A 5,913-nucleotide genomic window follows, 5' to 3' on the forward strand; every position below is an offset into this window, starting at 1 on the left:
GATATAGTATCACAAGTTAATCTCTCTTAGCACGCATTATGAAATAATGTGTGGATGGATAAGAAATCAAACGCTATTCGATATGGTTTGGACTTCAATCAAGTTACTTTGAGTTACTTGATCCTTTTGGGGATTTTATCATTTTTGTCTAAATTATTTTTCCACTAAATCGAATCATATGAGATATGAAATGGTAAGGGTACCATGGTTGTAAGTTTTTCACAAGAAACAAATGCTCATTTTTCCCTTGCAATTATCACGAGCACGACGGGTTTGCGGCTCATGAAGCTGTCTTTCTAAAATACAAGTTTATTTTTAGAAGACAGAGTGGGAGAAATTATTCAAGAGCCACAAAGAATGCCACCAAGAATGTTATGTTGCAATAAACTGGTCTTTCTTGGCTACATGAGACGTTTTGTGTAAGACATTATACATTGTTTCTTCAAAACCTAGGAGGTTAAATTCGTCACTTGTTGAAAATGATGAATTCATGCTACTTTTAAGAAAGTAAAGTGCTTATAACTTACAAAAGAAATTGTTTGATTTAAGTTGATTACTTCTAGAAAGTAATGAACATATGACTTACATAAGAGTGTTTAAAGTCACAACTCAATACAAGGCTTAGAGCCATGAGAATCTGAAATAAAAGGGCTTGATTAGTGACAAAGGGTCTTGCACTAATAAAGAGATATTTCAATGCAAGATTAGTTGCAAAGGGTTTTGCACTAATTGAAATGATTTAAGTCTATTTGGATCTTCTTAGGGATTGTGTTTCATTATGAGGATATGCATACAGCAAGTGAATCTAAAACCCACTTCTTCAATAGAAGGAATGTATTCAATACATGTCATAAGTTTTATAGATTCTTGCAATCCTAAGATAATGTGAAACTTAAGAGAGAATCTTAAGTAGGACATCAATGAGTTGGAATCAACATTTTGATCATGTGATAAAACATTTCTCGATAAGTCGAGAAGTTGTGTTTATACATGGAGTTTAGTGGGAGTTACGGAATTTTTTAATTAGTCCGATATGTGGATGACATATTGATCATTGAGAATGATTTAAGACTTTTGGAGTATTATAATACATCTTGAATATCCGGATTTATGAAGATAAATCCACATGATATTAGCGTCAGTAAGAAGTCTTATGTTTATAAGATTCATGACTAGTTCAATTAAATTGAACATATTTGATTGATTTCATTTGCTTGCTACTTTGCCGATCAATTAAAAAGAAATGATGTATAACACTTCATATGCTTTGAGTATGATGAATTGTTTTCAAAAATCGAATTTAAGTAATCTTTACCAAGTAAACTATAAAGATTACCCTTAAGTGCTTGCAGAAGCATTAAGGAAGTAAAGCAAAGTGTTTATGATGCAATATTGTGTAAGGGCGTTACACAAGTGACAATTGACAATTGAGATTGCGCATGGTTTCCGACAAAACCATAATCAGAACACATTAGGATGGTTAAGATACCATTGTGGCAATGTTAATTAAGAAGTAGATTTTCTAGAATCGTTCTAGGCAATAAAGAACAATGAGAGATATTTATAACGGAAATTGAGTACACTTGCGATCATGAGATGTGCAAGAGGATGAGTCCCGCACACTGTGAAAATAGTGGGAGCTATTCTTAGGCTAAGAGGGCCTATGTCTTGATTGGATCTCGACACGTACTCAGAAAGTTTTGTAATGCAAATGTATACATTACAAAGGAAAACGAGTATGTAGTAAGGTTGAGTAAGGTACAAGAAGTTGATAAAACCTACTAACCAAAGCCTTCTCATAGGCTTAACATGATGAGTCATGTCATTTCAATTAAATTGAGATGAATAACTACATAAAAGATCAAATTAGATTATTGAATATGAAGTAGTAATCAAGCATTGACTTTTCATATGTGATAATCGCATTTGTCGTTTGAGTTTTACTCTAAAACTCTTCTTTTATACTTTGTTACATCCAAACGGGTTGTAGAGACAACATTGAACCCCGTTAAAGTGAACACGGATTAGCATTGTATTCGCCCATAGTCACCTGTATGAGGTGACGTCTCGAAGTGACTAGAGTGTGATGCGATTGATGGCAAGTTCAAGTGCCATAGAGTCATGTGAGATGACTAGTCGATCACATAGGCAGACTGTTAGGAACACTTTGTCGGGCAGTGACCGCTTATAGAGTTCTGGCAAATTTATAAAGCCTGGTCGTGGCAAGAGATACTATAGTATTCTAATGAGTCGATTCTTTGACTAAAGACTATTCGCCTAAGATGGCACAGTTTCAGATTAACTTTAATTTGTGTTACTACGACCTTCGTAAATGGGGTCAAATGGGCATATTTTGGGTTATGATGGCTGTGGCTAGTCGAAGGGAATAAGTGCGATAGGAATTGTCCACCCCCTTGTCAGGGTTAAAACAATATCTCAGGGCCACTCGAGGAGTAATGAACTGGAAATGCGTGGCCACGCTCGGAAGGTATCCATGGTGGATAAATTCCGGTCAATCAGTTATTCTCCAGATCGAGGAAACCACTCTCGATATGATCACTTGCAAGTACGACCCGAAAGACACCTTGCATTGAGTGGGAGATAGTAATAGGACAAGAGAATTGGTGACGCACACTTGTCGAGGACAAGTGGGAGATTGTTGGGAAATGTGTCCTCAACAATAGTGCGATCACATGATTTAAATATCATTATTAAATCTCATGCCAAGAATACGGAAGGGATGATACATTACATATATAGTCAACTGGTCCACACATATCGATAATGATTGGCTGGCTAGAGTATGACATTACTGTCGTGCGACGGTGGTGATCAGTTGATCCCTTGAGGTCACACCTAAAGGACGATTCCCTTAATTGAAAAGGTTAATTAGTTGTATACCGATACAGATTAATTAATTCCTTAAAATTGAACAATTCGATTTGTGAGAAAGAGAATATTGATATCTTATTGTAATGGGATTAAATAAGATTTATTTTAGTAATAAAATGCTTTGTTGCTAAAATTATTTATTGTTTGAGAAACAATAAAGATAAGAATGAATGGTTAATTATAATTACAAGAAGTTGTGAATTATAACTATATGACCCATTTTATTTATGTGATCAAGTATCACTAGTCAATTTGTTGTATGTAATTTAATTAATTCATGAAATGATATTTATGTGATAAATATGCATTAAATTAATTAATAACATGTTTCTCATAACATGTGACATATTGTGTGACAAGTAACACATTGACAAAATAAAATGGTAGTCCATTTTACATATGGACCGAAATATTGTAGGTAGTGGAGGATGATGGGTGTATTATTTTAATGCTTAATTATAATCATACCTATTATTACATAGCCTTACACCTACAATATTGATAAGACAAAAAGGTAAAAAGCAAAGACCATGCATTGGTCTTTTAGGACTCCTCCAACCGGTTTTTGGAGAGTGAGTAGAGAATTTTTATTCTCTAATTTTACTATCATTCATTCTAATTTTTACATGCAAAATGTTCATGTATAATTTCCTCTCTTCTCTCTCTTCCATCTTCATCAAAAAGGATGAGATTTTAATCTAAATTGTTCAAAAGATTACTAAAATTATCAAAGTAATATATGAGTATTAGTAATCAAATTTAAGGTAAACCACAATATAAACATCTAGTACATGTTAGTTTGTGGGATTAAGGGATAGTTTTCGGTGCAACTAATTGGAGGGCTTCTAATTTGAAGTCAAGAATGTTCATCCATTAATGGAAAGCTCAAGAACTAACAAGAAGGAGATCTTGTTAGTGCCCAATATGACCGAAATTATTATGGTGAGAAAATGTTTTCTTATCTTCTTTTATTAATGTTTGCATGCATAAAATCCATATTTAATTTTATGACAAATTAAATCATGACATATATGAATATGTTAGTATATAGATCTACTTTTCCTTCAAGAGGAACTTCGACAAGTTTGGGTATTGGAGAACTTGTGGATGTTGGTGTTGTCCAATCGGATAGTGTTGAGTTTAGCAACCCTTTTGCAAGACAAGGAGAGGAAAACCCAATCCCAAACCAATTACAAAATCAACCAACAATGCCTAAATTTTCATCTCATTCCGTACAAACAGAGGAGAACCTACCAAATGGTACTCCAACACCACCACACTTAACCGGTAACTTTATTGTCAAATCCGCATTCATACAATTAGTTGAGAGAAGTCAATTTGGAGGGATGCCTAGTGAGGATCCTCACTTACATATGAAGACTTTTTGTGACTATTGTGATGCAATCTCTCAAACGGGGTTAACTCAAGACCACATTCGATGGGTATTGTTTCCTTTTTCCTTGATCGGAACCGCAAAACAATGGTGAAAGAGGCTAGACAAGGCTACTCTTGGAATTGATTCATGGAAAAAGTTAGCACTTGCCTTCTACAAGAAGTTCTATCCTCCGAAGAAGACTAACATGTTGAGAGCCCAAATCACCGGGTTCCAGCAAAGAGATGAAGAGTCCTTATATGAGGCATAGGAAAGATTCAAAGATATATGTCGCTCTTGTCCTCATCATGGACTAAGTGAATGGTTTCTTGTTCAACATTTTTGGTATGGGTTGTATGGAGATTCTAGGAATGTGCTCAACATGGGTTATAATGGAAGATTCACCGAGGTTGATGACAACCAAACTTGGGCTAATATAGAAGATATGGCGGTTCAAAACTCTGAATATAGTGGGCCAAGAAAAGCTACTAGGGGAGGGAGACATGAAGTTGACTCCGTCACACAATTGAGTGCCGATTTGAGTGCCCAACTAAGTGCCCATATTGATACAATAAACTTGAAATTTGAGAAAGCCATGGCCAAGCTCAATGAAGCTTCTCAATCACCCAAGAAACTTGTCAATGCCATGGTGGCAACATCCTCAATCCCAAATGGAGTGTGTGAGAATTCTGGAACCTTGGGACATGATCAACAAGAATGTAGGGGAACAAGTGAGCAAGTGAATGCTTTCCAAGCATACAAGAATGGCACCCCTTACTCCAACTATTACAATGAAAACACCAAATTCCACCCAAACCTCTCATATAAAAGCCGAAATGTCCAAAACCCTCAACCCACATACACCCCACCTCTAATGAGAAACCCTACTCAAAGACCATACTTCAACCAAAACCAACCCTCACAATAAAGCCAATGACCAAGCTTTTGATGTTAAAAAAGCGGTCCTCCAAATGCAAAAGAGCCAACAAGATTTTCTTGCTCAAATGCAAAGAGATAGCCAAGCCAAAGACACTACCATCAACAATATCCTAGCTCACACCAAGATGTTGGAGACTCAATTGTCCCAATTGGCCTCTTCATGTTCCTCAAGGTAATCCTTCTACAAGATATGAGACTATTAATGCCATCCACTTGAGGAGTGGTGCAAGATATGAGGGACCCAAGATGCCAATTGAAGAGAATATTGTTGAGGAGAATGTCAAGAAAAGTGATTTGATTGAACCATTGAAAAGGAATCCTAAGGTGGTAGAGCCAACTACCAATGACTCATCAAACAAGAAAAATGAAGAGAAGGCCAAAGAAGTTGAGAAAGAGCCTATTGTGATTAGACTTCTGTTCCCAAGTCGCCAAGCCAAGCCCAAGCTTGATGAGCAACTTGGAATGTTCATGGAGATTGTGAAGAACTTAGGGGTTTCTATACCATTCACGGAGCTAATAGACCATGTTCCAGCCTATGCGAAATACATGAAAGATATCCTTAACAAGAAGAAGATCATAAGGAAGTTGGAAACCATTGCCTTCACAAAGATTAGTAGTGAAATTCTTCAAGGGAATTCCCCACCTAACCTCAAAGATCCGGGAAGCTTCTCCATTCCATGTACCATTGGTGATACCACAATCAACAAAGC

General features: G+C 36.1%; 1 non-coding gene across 1 annotated transcript; it reads right to left on the bottom strand.

Moving 5' to 3' along the window:
• Positions 1-4,472: 4,472 nt before the first annotated feature.
• Positions 4,473-4,579, bottom strand: LOC141610403 (small nucleolar RNA R71). Its single transcript, XR_012528313.1, has one exon. It is a non-coding gene; the product is annotated as a small nucleolar RNA R71 (small nucleolar RNA).
• Between the last annotated feature and the right edge of the window lie 1,334 nt (positions 4,580-5,913).

Source organism: Silene latifolia, chromosome 10 (assembly GCF_048544455.1).
Source record: "Silene latifolia isolate original U9 population chromosome 10, ASM4854445v1, whole genome shotgun sequence".
Classification (NCBI taxonomy): Eukaryota; Viridiplantae; Streptophyta; class Magnoliopsida; order Caryophyllales; family Caryophyllaceae; genus Silene; species Silene latifolia.